This window comes from Trifolium pratense, linkage group LG4 (assembly GCF_020283565.1).
Source record: "Trifolium pratense cultivar HEN17-A07 linkage group LG4, ARS_RC_1.1, whole genome shotgun sequence".
Classification (NCBI taxonomy): domain Eukaryota; kingdom Viridiplantae; phylum Streptophyta; class Magnoliopsida; order Fabales; family Fabaceae; genus Trifolium; species Trifolium pratense.
This window is the reverse complement of record NC_060062.1, coordinates 46,592,879-46,609,739: the sequence shown is the minus strand read 5'-3', so window position 1 is coordinate 46,609,739 and position 16,861 is coordinate 46,592,879. Positions and strand designations below refer to the sequence as shown.

Here is a 16,861-nt window from a genome sequence, read left to right as displayed (position 1 = left end):
CCTGACGTATGGCTCGTGACTTGAATCATTCTCATTCCCCAACGCTAAAAAACATTAAAACACTTCATCATCCGCTTTATCTTTCCTTTTGATTTTCTTAAATCAAATAAAAGAACTTAAGAATAATTAGAGTGAAAAGGGGTTAGTCTGACGTATGGCTTTCTTCCCCGGTTAATTCGAGGCCCTGACGTATGGCTCGTGACTCGGATTATCCTCATTCTCGGACGTTTTCATTAAAACTCCTAAAATCAACTCAACACACTCAAACATTTTCTCTGCCCACGCGCGCAATAAAAGTAAAACTCTTTTCATAAAACGGGTGACGTTTTCGTCCTCTCTCCGTAACACAAACCACGCTTAAGTCTCCAAAGTGCGAGCATACAAGCAGCGTTTAAATACGAGAATGCGACTTAGACGTCATGCGTCTAAAAACAACCAACCCACAAACATTTTTTACCCTGAACTACGAAACCCTGATTTTCCCATTGCACCTGGGAATACGTAGGAGCAGGATTCAACATCTTGTCGGGCACAATAATAAAAAAACAAAACCTTTTTCTCCCGTATCTATAATCATAATAATAATAAAAAAACAAACTTTTTCTCGATGAAGCAAGAAACGAGTAATCAAGCAAACATTAAAAAACACATTAAAGCAAACAAACATTTCCCTCTAAAAGGTTCCCGTTGAGTACAACGGATGTGATGGGTACTAACACCTTCCCCTCGCATAACCAACTCCCGAACCCTTTTTCTCTACCCCTCAAGGTTTTCTCGATATTTTCCTTTCCCTTCTCTGGGATAAATAAAATTCGGTGGCGACTCTGTTGATTTTCGAGTGTTCACACTCGAGGATATTTTTCGCGCCGCGACACTTGTGCATGCGGAGGACAGGTCCCATTGAGCTGCAGTTCGATCCAGAAATTGAAAAGACAGCTCGCGCAATTCGGAAGGCAACAAGGGAAGCTCAAGCTTCAAGTGGAAAAGCTTTGCTAGGTGGTACACCGGACTGTCAAGGACAGAGTTCAGCTACAATGGAAGAAGAGCAGGATCCACCGGTCCACGTTCCACCGGTTCCTCAACCACAAAGACGTACTCTTGGTGATTATGGGCGGAGAGATAATGACGCCCTAGCCAATCAGGGTTTTCAACCGGCAAACCCGGTTTCTTTTGACATTAAGAATACTGTCTTATCCGCACTCAAAGAGAACCCCTACTCCGGATCGGAATCCCAATGTCCCAACCTCCATTTATCACATTTCTATGAGGCTTGCGATTATACCGACCCACCGGGGGTAAGTGAATCGGATAAGAGACTTAGGTTGTTCCAGCACTCTCTCACCGGCCGTGCTAAGGATTGGTTGGACACAATACCTGCCGGAACTATTGAGACATGGAGACAACTTGAGCGGAAGTTCTTAGACCGCTACTTCCCTATTCATAAGTTTTTGGAAAGAAGGGCTGAAATTAGCAACTTCGAGCAAGCAGATGGGGAGACGCTCTATGATGCTTGGGAGAGGTTCAAAGTTTGTCTTAAAAGGTGCCCGAATCATGGTTTCGACGGCCACAATCAGATGCAAATGTTCACCCAAGGTTTGAGGGCGCAAACGCGCATGATACTTGACGCATCAGCCGGTGGTTCGCTGAAAAATTGGGACGAGGCTGAAGCAAGAGAGTTGGTGGAAAGTATGGCTCAAAACGAGTATAGAGCTACTAATGATAGAGGAACCAAAAAGAGAGGCGGAGTGTTGGAATTGGATACTCAAACAGCCCTATTAGCACAGCAAAAGCTAATGACTAGCCAAATAGAAGCAATGATGAAGCTGATGTCCAATCCACAAGTTCATACTTCTCCAATAGGTAAAATTGACAATGTGCGTTGTGATTTTTGTTTGCAGGACCACCCAAATGGCGGATGTTTCACGGAGGGTTCAGAGGAAGCTCGCTACTTAGCCAATTTCCGGAAGCCGTACAACAACAATAACAACGGGTCCGGGTGGGGGAACAATATGCAAGGTCAAGGTGCACCGCAACAGCAGCAAAGGCCTCCATCAAGGATGGAAGAGACTCTAAATCAGTTCATGCTCATGACCCAAAGCAACTTTGAAGCGATGAAATCGAGTCAAGCAACCTCTAACAAGAATCATGAAGCTTCTATCAAGAATCTTGAGGTGCAAATGGGTCAACTCTCAAGACAGTTTTCAATGTTGCAAAACCAAGGAGGTTTCGGTGGAAACACTCATGATAATCCGAAAAATGAAACTTGCAATGGAATCACTTTGAGGAGTAGAGAGATACCGGAAAGGCCAGCTGTGGAGAAGCCTTTGAAAAAGAAGGTCATTGAGGGAGAAAATAAGCAAGAGGTTGTAGTTGAAAATGAGAGACATGAGGGAGAAGTGGAAAATGAAAATATGTCTAAGGAAGTGGAGATTAGTGAGGATGAGGAAGAAGAAGTTGAAAAACAGAGGGAGATAAAAGAAAAAGAGAGCAAGAAGGTTGAGAAAGGTAAAGGAGTTGATGAATCGCCATATGCTAGGATGCCTTATCCTAGGAGAAAGAAAGTTAAGAATCTTGAGCGAGAGAAGGAGTTCAAGAAGTTCATGAAAGTGTTGAACAAGCTTGAGATGGCTATACCATTGGTTGAGGCATTGGAGCAAATGCCAAGTTATGCAAAGTTTTTGAAGGAGCTGCTTACAACGAAAAGAAAACCGTTAGATGATGAAATGGTAAGTATGACGGAAGAGTGCAGCGCCCTCATCCAAAGGAAGCTACCTCAGAAAAAGAAAGATCCGGGGAGCTTTACAATTCCATGTTCCATTGGAACTCTCACTATTGAAAAGGCTTTGTGTGATTTGGGTGCTAGCATAAATCTGATGCCGTTATCAATGATGAAGAAGATACCGGGAGCAATAGCACAACCGACAAAGATGAGTCTCTCTTTGGCGGATAGATCGATTGTGCGCCCGGAAGGGATTCTCCATGATGTGTTGGTTAAGGTTGCTGGGTTTGTTTTTCCCGCAGATTTTGTGGTTTTAGACATGGAAGAAACTAGGGATTGGGAGCCCTTGCTCCTTGGTAGACCCTTCCTAGCAACTAGCCGAGCTTTGATCGATGTGGAAATGGGTGAACTCATGATAAGGACCGATGATCAGCAGGTTACATTCAATGTCTTTGATAAGATGAAGTGTGATGATGGAGACCCACAATGCTTTAAAATCCAGGTTTATGATCATATTGTTAAGGATGCCCTTAAGTTACCTTGGAATGCACACTACTTGCCACATGGTGGCACTATTTTTCCTTAAACCCCTAGGGGTATTGGACGTCAAGCATCGGGACGTTAAACAAGCGCTGGTTGGGAGGCAACCCAACGGTTTCTAATGTTTCAGTTTGTTTTGTTTTTGAAGTATGTAGGTAGGTGTGCAGCAGAAGCAAGGACGGAAGCAAAACAGGGCAAAACAGAGCTCTACTACGCCGGGGGCGCAGTACAATCACGCGCGGCGTGATCCTTCAGCACAGAGGAAGGAGTTTTTTTATTACATTACGCGCGGCGGGGGAGTGTATCACGCGCTGCGTGAAGCCTGGAGAAATATGGACTCTCTGACTAGTGATTACGCGCCGCGTGATGGTCATCACGCGCGGCGTGTCCTTTTTGAAAGAAGTTCTTGACCGTTACAATTGGTACTACGCGCGGCGTAGTAAGGGTCACGCGCGGCGTGACTACACAGGAAAGCGTGTAAAATTTGAATTTCTTCTTCTTCCCAACCACTCCATCAATCCCATCATCAATCCACACGCCCTCTCACGCGAAAAACTCCATTGTTAACCCATTTTCATCCTTCAAACCTCTCCAATTTCATTTCTAATCACCTTCAATCATCCCATCCCTTCACTTTCACATACCACCCATATTACCCACTCCAATTCCACTTCCAATTCCTCATTTCACCACTTTCCCAAATCAACCCATTTCAACCTCTACAGTCTTAACATGTTGACACGGTTAACAGGGAAAGGGAAGAAGAAGAGTGATGCCAATCCTCCACAAGAACCACCAAAGAAGAAGAGGTCAAAGATGAGTGCAAGCAAAGGCCAATCTTCTCGGTCTAGTCAACCGTCGCATGAAGCATCTCCTCCTCGCCGGAGCAATGTGACTCAACCACAGGTCCACCCCCACTTCATCAGCGCAGTTCATGAGAAAAGGTACACAAAAATCCAAACCTTTACTATTAATCAAGAAAAAGGTTTTGGAGAGGACTTGTTAAAGGGTGTTGCTGAGATAGGAAATGAGATTAAGTCTAGAAAATGGGGGAAGTTTAATAAATTGATGATTAAAGATGAAGCTAATCCTAGTAATCAGATGTGGGTTAGGGAATTTCTCGCAAATGCTTACTTACCTGACCAGTCATCGGTTTCGGAGTATTATTCGACAGTTAGGGGAATTAGAGTGTACTATTCCGCAGCTCACATTAATACATTGTTGGGTTGTCGTGTGAGAGGTGCTTGTGAATTGGTATCCGAGAAGGAAAGAATTGCTAATGGTGGTCTCATGGTGAGGGAAGAGTTAAAGGAAGTTGTTTGTAGGACTGGTGCTAGATGGCTGACACACTCGCCCTCATCCCTTCCTACTAGGTTGAGTTTGACGAGTTTTAACCCTATTCACCGTGCTTGGGGTGAGTTTTGGCTTAAGAATGTTAGAGTGGTTGGTAATAACTCTGAAATCCAGATTGATAATGCTGCTGCTGTTCGATTATTAGCTGATGGTCGTTATGTCGATCTTGGTCTGTGGTTACAAAAGGATTTACATGAAATGGCAAATAATAATAATCCGACTTTTACTTTGGGGCATTGCAACTTAATTGCTGCTTTGTGTAGAGCAAACAATGTCCCTATGTGTGTACAAGAAGGTGACTTACATCCTATCCGTCCACTATCTTTATCATACTTTGAGAAGAAATTTGAGAGAGGTCCAATGGTGCCCCGTGGTGAGGGGAATGCTGCAAGGGAAGAAGCTTTGAGGGAAGAGGAAGAGATTAATCGGTTTGAAGAGGGTAACCATCCGGATCAACAGGGGGATCCGGTACATGAGTCTCAGGATATGCCGGAGCCGGCCCCTCCTCGTTACTCTCATGATATTAATCAGCTTGCTTCTATGCTACACCAGATGGAAATTTCATAATACTCCGGGCTTCCTAATCTTTATTTTGATACATCCTCCTCCATGTACACCGAGGCGATGACTTACCGTTCTACCTTCCCTCCTCCTACTTTTGGGACGTTGTATCCCGTTGATGCTGATTGGAAGGCACATCAGGTGCGGGAGCTGACATCATTTCAGGCCAGACAAGCTTACAATTCGGGTCTGAGAACTTCTGAGTTAGCGGAGATCGAGAGGTGCCGCCGGGTTGAGCAGGATGAGGCAGCTGCTATGGAGAGGGAGATGCTAGATGTGGACGGGCTGAATCTGAACTTGAATAGCCCTTTCACAAACTACTTCACTGGCCAGCCGGATGACACCGTTTGACGTTCTTGGTTATAATTTTCTGCTGCTACTCTATCTCTACTTTTACCTTCTACTACTTTACTTTTGTTGGTTTGTAATAATAATTTGATGTTGCTTGGATTTGGCTGGATGTACTATTTTAACTTTGAATTTGAACTTTGTCTTGTTTGATTGTGGAATGGTTTTTACTTTTAGAGTTTGTTTCAATACTTTGGCATGTTCCTTCTAGTTACTTGAGTATCAATTGCATGATTTTCTCCGTGTGTAATTTGTGAAACTTGCAGTGCAATAGCTTGTTGCACTCATGTGATCAAGAGGCAAAGGAAGGGAACGCACACTTTTTGACCGGTTCTTGGATTCGACCCAACCGTGAGGTATCGAGCCAAACACTCTCATTCTTTCTATGTGTGATATCCACTCATGTATTGTCTCTCGATTTTGCTCGTCGTCTTTTTATTTGATTGGTACTTTTGTAGCACACACGAGGCATGTTTCTTGGTACCTTTGAGCTTTTCTATCCACCCTTACATAGAATTATCCTTTGCTTAACCAAGTTGAGCCGAAAGAAAATATGTTATTTTTGCATAACCTTAAGAAAATTTTGATGAAAAAAAAAGGAATGACTTTCTTGGAGGTTAGGCACCTAATTAGTGGTTGATGCGCATTGCTCGCCACTAAGTTTGGGGTTGCTCTTTGGAATTAGCAACAAATAAAGTTTGGGGTGAGGGTCCTAGAGAACTTATACAAAGTTTTGATTTGAAAAATTGGGAAATATTTCAAAAGTTGCAAGGCTTTAGTCATTATGAAAGAAAAGAAAAGATTGAAAAAAAAAAAAAAAACAAGAAATGAATGTTGCAAAAGAGAAAAGACATGCAAAAAGAAGTGATAGCCTTGAGTTACAAAAAGAATTGCAACACTTGTGTGTTGATATGAAAATGTTCTCTAGTCCACTATGTTTCAAAAGAATAAGGGTTTGGTTTATGAATTTTTGACCTTAGGGAGATCTAACTCCAAGTTTTTCTACTACTTATCCCAAAATGTCACCATCCACCCTAGCCAAGCTACGTGATAACCCTAAAAGACCTCTAAAGTGTGTGCACAAAGTGAACCGAATGAATTCTTAGACTACTTGCAAAATTATTGTTGACTTGCATTGATGTGTTGATTTGAGTGAATTACCAAAAACTGAAGAGTGTATGTGAGAAGTGTGATGGAATCATAGAGCCTTGGTTGAAAAGTGTGAATTACTTGAAAATGTCTTGCGGGAACGATTGTGCAATTGAGCATTGTTTGCAGGTGGATCATTGATCATCAGGTGATTCTCACGTATGTATGATTCGAGTGAATTTAAGGAAAATGCCAAGGTCTTGACACAAAAGCTTGAGGTAAAAGTTGTTTCCTTGAGGACAAGGAAAGGTTTAAGTTTGGGGTTGTGATGACGGATCGTCACACTCTCTAATCCATGCCTATTTTAGCAACATTAAACGCATTTTAGTAGGTTTTAAGCAATAAATGTAAGAGAATTCTAATCATAAGCTTGATTACTTGTTTTGCAAGATAACAGGAAAAATTGCAGGAAATTGCTGATTTTCACTACGCTGGGGGCGTAGCCCATCACGCGCCGCGTGATGGAGATCACAGGGAGCCAAGTTTTTCACCTTGATCACGCGCGGCGTGATGCCTGACCACGCGCGGCGTGAAGCTTTGTTCAGAATTGGATTGCCCTCTGACTTGATCACGCGCGGCGTAGCACTGACCACGCGCGGCGTGAAGGAAGGAAGGACAACTACGCCGGGGGCGTGGAGCTATCACGCGCGGCGTGAAGATGGCAGAGTTGAAGATCAGAGACCTCAGATTTGATCACGCGCCGCGTGATTCCGTTACACGCGCGGCGTCGTTGAAGAAATTGCAACCACGCGCGGCGTGATAGATCTGGCGCGCGGCGTGGTTGCGATTATTATATAAGGATTCTGCAGTTTCTGTGAAAGGGGTTGGGAAAATTCTGCAATATTCATCTATTCTCTGATTTTGGAAGCATCAAGATCCAGATCAAGGACTCCATAGGATAGCTCCGAGCACCTCAATAGCATGGATTCTCAAGCCATGAAGTTGAAGCGAGGACGCGAACGAAGCAACATGAGGAGCTAAGCTCCTTTTGGAGGTAGGATCTAGGATAGTCTAGGATGTAGATGAATCTATTGTGATCTGCTATATGTAAGAATGTACTCTGTTCACGTGTTTTCTCAATGCAATCCTATTCTTAATGCTTTATAATCCTTCATTAGTGTTGTAATGATTTCGAGTTAAGTCACGTGCGAGAGTATTGATTTAATTTATGAACTGAATTGCATTGAGCACTCGAGTGTTTCCGGTCGAGAGATTGAGACATAGAGTGTAGCGAACGATCGACGCGCTTTCATATCATTCGTTGTAGGTAGCTTCCGCCCGAGAGATCGGGGGAGTATCGACAACGAATAGAGTGGATTTTGACAAGAGATTGCGATTCACTAATTTGTTGATCCAGTTGTGAACACTTGAGTAGATTCCTATGATATAGTAGATTGCATGTGGTTTAGCTATGGACTAGGTGATTCCGATGATTCTACCTCGCTTTTCCATTATATCAAAGCACGTTTTCTAACAATTCATCACTCAACATACCCCCAATTTATGTGTATTTCTTGCATAATGTTTATGAACACTATTAGACTAGTTTAATCACACTATTAGACTATTTTTAATTGTGATACACTCCCCCAATTTTTAGTTTTGTCCAAATCTATAGTCCTTTTAAGAAATTAATACACAATTAATGATACTTTACCATTTGCACCCTTACTAAAACTAAAAAATTAATTAAATATATTTTCTCTTTTTTAATAACTAGCAGGACACCCGTGCATCCGCACGGGAGTCGCGGCGTTGCCGCTCCTCACTTGGTAAGATGAAATTTATTGGAAAGTAGACTAAAAGATAAAAAATAGAAATGATATAATATTTGGTAAAAAAAATAGAAAAAGAACAATGGTAAAACCATCACCAAAAAACCTTAGGTCTCCGTATTAATATAGGAATATAAATATAGATAATGTAGAAATTATGAAAAAAAATAGGCTACCTTATTAATATATTAGTAAAAACATAGGTGTTGAAAAATCACAAAAAAACTTATGTCCATGTATTAATATATGAGTATAAATATAGTCTCGTAAAAATTATTAAAAAATAGGCAATCGTATTAATATGTTAGTGAAAATATAGGTCTCGCAACAATCATCAAAATAATAGACAACTTAATTTTTATTTTTGTTACAAACATCTTAATTAATATATAATTAAAAGTATAAGTCCCGTAGAAATCACACAAACAAAAAAGTTTCCATATTAATATATGAGTTTAAATATAGGTCCCGCAGATGTTATAAAAGAACGGGCAAGCTTATTAATATGAGTAAAACACATAGGTCCCCATGTACCAAAAAAAACACACAGGTCCCCATAAATCACACAAAAGATTTGGTTATCGTATTAATATATAATTATAAATATAGGTCTAAAAAAAATAGTAAAAAATTGAAAACTTCAGTAATAAGAGTAAAAACATAGGCCCCGTATAGGGATGACAATTTAACCCATACCCAATGGCCACCCACAAAAAGTACCCATAACGGGTAGGGTAAAAACCCGCATTTTGGGTATGGGCACGTGTATGGGTAATTACCCACAAAAATGAACGGGTATGGGTACCTTAATACCCACACCGCCCCATACCCACATAATATATTTATTTATTTTATATATGTTTTTATATAATAACATATGTATATCAATTTAAAAAAATATAACAACAATTAAATTATTAGACATTTTTAATAAAAATGTTTATTTATAATATAATACAAACACAATGTGACAATGAAATGAACTTTAACATGAGATTGATAAATTTTTTGTTTATAATTTTCCTGAGTCAACATTAAAATCTTTTAAAAAAATAATTATATTAAAACGATATGATATTTTATAATTGATCGATTTATTTTTATAAAAAATGCGGGTAACGGGTACGGGTATGAGTACTTAGGTACCCATAGGGTATGGGGACGGGGACAAAGATCGTCACCCACGCGGATATGGGGATGGGTACGGGTATTTTTTTAAACTGCGGGTATGAGGATGAGTACTATAGTACCCTACCCATACCCTACCCATTGTCATCCCTAGCCCCGTAGAAATTACACAAAAGATTAGATCTTTGTATTAATATATTATCATAAATATATGTAATGCAGAAATTATGAAAGAATGACAACTTTATTAATATATGATTAAAAATAGGGTCATGCTATACAGTGCCTCGGAGCACTTGTTAAGCATACCTAAAAAGGAAATAAAAAATAAAAAATAAAATTTATATTGAAAAGATAACTTTTTGTACTTTTGAGGCATTGAATGCACTCATTTCAAGACAGAATTTCTATTTTAACATGCTTAACCAGTGCCCCGGGGGCACTGTTTAGCATTTTCCTTAAAAATATAAGTCTCGTAGAAATTAGAAAAAAATATAGGTTCTCGCATTAATATATGAGTATAAATTTATTGGTGAATTAAGATGAGTGTATAATACGAAGATAATGTGCAAAAATCCACTTTCTTAATTTAGTGTTATCATTATAACTGAACACTTATAAAAAACGGAAGGAGTAAAATATCAAAATGGAATTAATCACCTCAAGAAAAATTTAAAAAAATTGAAATTATTTACTAACTTTCAAATATGACACAAAATACCCATGAAAGTGATGATGTGTCAAATTATTAAGTAGGGATAACATAAGATTTTCACATGTATCTTATTTTCTTAGGTCCTTGTATTAAATATATATGAGTATGAATATAGTCCCGTAATTTTTTTTTTCATATATGAGTATAAATATAGGTCCCGCAAACGTTATAAAAGAACAGACAAACTTATTAATTTGAGTAAAACACATAGGTCATGCATAAATCACACAAAAATTAGGCTATCGTATTCATATATGAGTATAAATATATGACATAAAATATTAAAATGGAAGTAACCACCTAAAGAAAAATATTAAAATATTGAAATTAGTTATTAACTTTCAAATATGACACAAAATACCCTTAAAAATGATGATGTATATGATATATCGATGCCCAATTAATAATTAATTTTTATTTAATAAAAAAATTGAATTTTTATAAAGTGAGGTAATTTGAATTTGGGTTACATACAAAAAAATTGGATTTTCAGATAAAAAAAAACCGTGGGAGAAGTAACAAATAAAATGGAGTTTTGTGGTTACAATTGGGCATTTAAATCATATTGATTATATGCTGATTCTAAAAATATAACAAATTAATTCATATGGCTTAGTGGTAAACACAATAAGAAGTGTAACTAAAAGGTTAAGGGTTCAAATCCTGATAACTGAGAAATTTTTTAGCATTTTTTACTAACTTTTTTTGATAAAGACACAAAATAACCCTGAATTGATTATGTGTCAAAAAATGAAAAAGGGGCAAATTGGGAATTTTATACGTATCTTCTTTTAGGGATGGCAATTTGACACATACCCAGAGGGTACCCGCAAAAATTACCCACAACGGGTAGGGTAAAAACCCGCATTTTGGGTACGGGCACGGGTATGGGTAATTACCCACAAAAATGAACGGGTATGGGTGCGGGTACGGGTACCTTAGTACCCACCCCGCCCCATACCCGCATAATATATATTTATATATTTATTTTATTTATATTATTATATTATAATATATGTAAATCAATTTAAAACAATACAACTCTACTAAACTATTACATATTTTTAATAAAAATATTTATTTATAACCTAATATAAAAATAACGTGAATATTTAACCTAAATATAAACTTTAACACAAGCTTAGTAATTTTGTCAAAAAAAAAAAAAAACATAAGCTTAGTAATAATTTTGTTTATAATTTTCATTAGTCAATATTAAAATCTTTGAAAATTTTTTAATTCTATTAAAATTATATGATATTTTATAATTGATTGTTCTGGTAAAAACTCAAAGGGGATTGTATTATTGATTAAATGGTGTGATTACACTTGGTTCAATCCCAACAACCCTGGGAGTTTTATAAGTCAGAAAAAGGGATCCCTTTCCAAATGAAAGTATGGAGCTATTTATAGAGCCTCTAGTCTTCTTCTCCAAGTAAGGGTTCCTAAAAATCCGGTCCTTAGCATCTTCTTCGGTGGTATAGCGTGAAAATAGGGATGAAAACCTTGGTCTCCAAGCTATGGCGGTTGCGGGAAGTTGGATTCTTCCTTCCCAAGTCAGTTTCTAACACAGGGAAGAAAAAGATATTTATAACAATACGGGATTCAACTTCTGGGCGTTGCCCCGCTATCATTAATCACGCCCGGGGCTTCGTGTCGCCTAATGGGTATTTAGGATTTACTTGATTTGGGCCTATTCTCCTTCTGATATTCATTGGGCTTGCTGGTTATGTCCTTAAGCCCATTGCCCAGTCCACAGCCCCCCAAGTACGAAGTCCAAAGGAGTGAAGTGCTTAAATGTGATTCGAATTTTCCCTCTCAATGTTATGGCGCGAAATAATTTTTATCACGTCCTCTCCCACTTTCTAGCGCACGTTCCTCTGTTCGTGTGCAATATTCATCAACCGTCTCCCCACTTACTGCTGCCACGATGCGATTTTTGTCTATAAATGAAGCATCCAGTACCCTGATCAACTCATCCTTTCTTGCCTGCTGAATTTTGAGACTTTTTTTCAAAGTTATGTCTCCTAAAAATCCTCCCTTTGAATGCGGTCAATCTCCCGCTTCTCCCGTTATCAAGCGACTCCGTCGTATGCTGACCATAAGTACCGAAGACCTGATGGAGGATTTTGGTGAATTTTCGGAATTCGTCAAGGAGCTTAACGACTACTGCTGGAGATTGACCAAGGAGGAGAAGCGCTTTCTCGATAGTGTCTTGCGCCTGGAAAAGGAATTAAAAGATAGTGCTTCCTTTGTGATTGCTGTGGAGAATGTCAAGGAATGCCATTTCGAAGTTACTGAAGCTGTTGATAGCCAGATAGAGATCACGAAAGAGACCATGGGCGTGCAGGAGGAAATCTTAGGAATACGCTTTAATGAGGAGCGGAGAGTGGACGATCGTTTGGCGATGCTGAACAAGGAGATGAAGCCGCTTGTGAAGAGGAAGAGGGCTCTTCAAGGCGAGATTAGGGATGATGTTGCTAAATTGATTTCCAGGCGCCATTCTTTGGTGGACCTTTTGGACAAGCAGAGCGAGCTGAGAGAGGATCTGAAGCCTATTGAAGAAAACATGGTGAAGGCGAAGAGGGTGAAACGGGCATTGGAGGAAATGCACCGTATCGCCGTTGCCGATGCTGGTGAATTGGGGAGCTCTACCGTGCCATGAAGTCTTTTTTTGCTCGTCTTTCTATTTGTACCTTTCTTTCTAATGTTTGTAATTTTGCTTCTGTACTTTGAGACTATTGTTGTTTTCTTTTCGTATCTTTGTTTTCGTTGTATTTCCCTTGCAAAATTTTGAATATTAAGCAATTTCCTTTCTATTGTGTTGTTCTTCTGTTCCTTATAGTACCGCCTCCCTTGGCAGTCTTCGATAACTAAAATGGGTCAAATTTTGACCTCTTGGAAACATAAAAGTGGCATTTCTCGAGACAGTCAAAACTTGGTGGTTACGACCGTCCAAGCATTTATTACTACCGTTAATCACGATGTTAAGGTTAAACATTGACTATAAATATCACCTGATAAAACTCAAATTTATATTAACTTGTTTTGAATCATCACGATGGAAAAGAACAATGCCAAAATGCCTGCTGCTGGGAAGTCTCAACCTCAGCGAAGGAAGAAAAGGGTAGAGGTATCTACCTCTAATTCCACTCGCTCCCGAAGGTCTAAAGAGGTCAAGAAGGTGGAGGTTATCATTCTTTCCTCTGATACCTCTGATTCTGACAGCGCTGATGGGGATTACGTTTCGTTTCTGGAGACGTATGTTCCTCCCGAGCTTTCTCCTCGTGCTTCTTCGTCGGGTGAGGAAGATGGATCCCGGATTACCGTGGAATCCAAGATGACGCTTCCTGAGCCTGTGCAGAGGGATTCGGAATCCGAGTGATAGGATTTTTAGGGCTAGTTTTTCTTTGTAACTTTGCTTTATATCCTTGTACCTTTATTTTTCGAAATTAATAAAGATCTCTTTTTTGGTCTAGGACTGAATTTATTGTTCCTGCGTTTTGCGTTCTCCTTAATCTTGAATCTTTTCCTTTTGGGCGTTTTTCCCTTTTAACTTCTGTTACGCCTTAAAAAGGCGAGGCTCGTACTTTTGGCGTGGTCATTCTTGAGGCGTGTTGTGCTTCGAGGCGACTTCAACTTCGCCTTTAGGATAATAACTATTTGACGATAAATCTTCCAAAACTTACTCTCGGGATATACGCTTTTGACACGTATTTAATCCGACGACGCATGCGATACTTCTTGCTTCGACTTCTGGACTTCAACTAGCCGAAAAGGTTTCCCTCTTTATAAGTAGTGTTTCCGTTTCTTTTTCCCTTTATTTATTTCTTCTCGCGAATCAGTATTCTCTTTCATATACCCTTCTTCGATCCTTCAGCAAGCCTTTGTTCAACGCTTCGTGTTAGGACGCTTCCAGTTTATTGATCCCAGCTTTGTCAATTTCTTAAGGTATTTTACTTTTATACCTTACTCCTTTTCGCCAATTTGGTCTGTCTTGAGTAGGAACCCTAATTTTTTGATTAGGTTTAAAAAAGATGGTTATTTTGAGGGAGTTAGATGACAATGAGGGGAGGGTTCCTATTTCTTCTCCTAGTTATTTCGAATGGGCGCAACAAGTTCGCGCCCACTATACTAGGGCTAACGGCGTCCTTAATAGCCGAGGGTTTTACTCGGAATTATGGGGTTTTGATGTTGGGAGTAGTAGTAGTGATAGTGGTAATGACAGTGATTGTGTCATAATCTCCCCTTCCTCTTTCACAGGAAAGCGGAAGAATCCTTGTCGAGATCTGGTTGTTGCTGGCTACACTCCCGTCACCATGGAAGTATCTTCAAAGTATATTAGTGTGGAAATGGTGAGGAGCTTTAGGAAAGCTGTCAAACTCTCTAACTCCCCTCCTCGTGAAGATTTGATTATAACCGAGCCCGTCAAGGAGGGCGAGTTCGTGTTTAATAAGAACGACACTTCGCCTGACTACTTTTACCTTTACACCAATGTGATCCAGCCGCTCAACATCTGGTTACCCTTTACTTCCTTCGAGGCGGAGATGCTGAAGGTTCTGAATGTCGCCCCTACCCAACTTCACCCTAACAGTTGGGCCTTCATTAAAGCCTTTGAGGTAATATGTTTGGGTTTTGACCTAGAACCCTCAATCGGCGTTTTCTTCTCTTTTTACCAAATAAAGAATCTGAAACCTCAATCCCTAGTTTCCCTTAGTAGTCAACCCAACCGTCGTCTCCTAAGTTTATATGCCTCCAATTTCAAAAACTTTAAAGACTCTTTCTTTCGGGTTCGCAGCGATGAGAAATTTCCTGAGTTGATGTATGATGAGGTTGACGATCCTCTATTTCCTTTCTATTGGACCGATAACCCTAGGCTTATCAAGGGAGCCGTTTTTGAGGCCCTGAGTGATTTTGAACAAGATACCGTCAACTTCCTTGATTCCTATGCCCTCCTGGATACCGCTGACATTCTTAGGTGTGAGGGTAATAGTGACGCCTTGGAAGAGTATTTGCGTAAGTAATGAATTTGTATCTTTCTTTATTTGTTTAATGTTGATCTCGCCTCGTTGCTAACTTGTGTTTCTTTGCCTTCCTTGTTTTTGTAGAGAGAATGAGAACTATCTCGAATGAGGAGAGATTGGCGTTTTTGGCAAAAGCTCGCCAACAGAAGGCCAATCCCGCCGTTGCTGTGGTCGACCCATTGAAGCAGCTACAAGTGGAGGAAGTTGCTGCCAAGGAAGGGCGAAGTAAGAAGAAGCACGAAGGGCGGATCCGTGTCGAGATCCCGGGGAAAACAGCTCCTGGAGCCAAGGAAACCGAGGGTGTCGCTCCTCCTCCTCCCAAAAAGCAGAGGGTTGAGAGTACTACTCAAACTGTCAAGGACGCCTCCAAAGGCAAAGGTGTGGCTTCCAGCTCCTCTCAAGACCCCGACGCCGGTGCCTCTCTTACTTGGAGCTCCTTTGATCCTTTTGAATTCATTGAAAGGGGGGTGACTATGGTTGGCGATATGACTCGCTTTACCAACACTTCTACTGAGGATTTGAGGAGGAAGGCTTTGGAGTACGAAGTTAAAGGAACTCTTCTCAACTACTTGCTGACAAATCGCCAAGAACAAGAGGTCCAAGAGGCGAAGCAGAAGGTGAAGACCGTTGATGATAACCTTGCTGATATTGAGAAGAGGTATACTGAGACCAAGACCAAGCTGGAGGCAGACATCAAGAAGCTGAAGGAAGAACAGGAAGGCGAGGCGGAGAGGTTGAGGAAAGAGTATGAAGAGAAGCTGGCCAAGATTAAAGAAAGCTATGCCGCTTCTGAGACCAGGCTTAAGGAGAATGCTGCTGCCCAGGATGAGAAACTTTCTAAGCTTTCCAAGGAGAAGGATGAAGGTGTACTGTCTGTTGGGACCCTAGCTGATGAGAAGGCTAGGTTGGAGAGTGATGTCACAGAGCTTCAGCTCTATGCCGCCAACCAATATGACGAAGGCTTTTCTTTTGCTATAGAACAGGTCAAGCTTCTTTTTCCAGATCTCGATGCTAAGCGCCTTGGCGAAGCTGATGCAATGAATCAGATTGTTGACGGCAAGCTCGTTCCCTACGTTCCTCCTCAATGAATGATCTCTTTTGTAATGATTTTGTTTTTGCCCTTCTGTGGCTTTCTTGTAACTATTTTGTATGCCCCTTTGTGGCTTTGAACGATTTTGCCCTTTGTTGGGTCCTTTATTAATTTCTTCATTCGCCCTCAAGTCTTTTCTTCATAATTTCGCGGATTATTTTGATATAACGCCTCTTATCATTCTTGCTTTTGAAACTTTTACCCCTACACCTGCGATGTCTTTGACATTTTAACATAATTGTGAGTTGTTTGAGAATAAATTTATACCTGTTGCCTTTTTGGCGATTGTAGCTGGTATGGCGATATGTCGCCTTGTTTTGAGTGCGTGCAAGGTTTTCCTCTTGGTGATGTTGATAATCTTGCCTTTCTTCGCTGTACATTTTCTGTTCTTGACGTCCCCTACGGGTGACGCCAGGGCCTTTCAACTTTGTTTTATTTTCTGTTCTTGACGTCCCCTAC

General features: G+C 40.2%; 1 non-coding gene across 1 annotated transcript; it reads right to left on the bottom strand.

Annotated features, from left to right (window-relative positions):
- Positions 1-1,451: 1,451 nt before the first annotated feature.
- On the bottom strand, positions 1,452-1,558 carry LOC123882521. Its single transcript, XR_006799849.1, has one exon. It is a non-coding gene; the product is annotated as a small nucleolar RNA R71 (small nucleolar RNA).
- Positions 1,559-16,861: the final 15,303 nt, after the last annotated feature.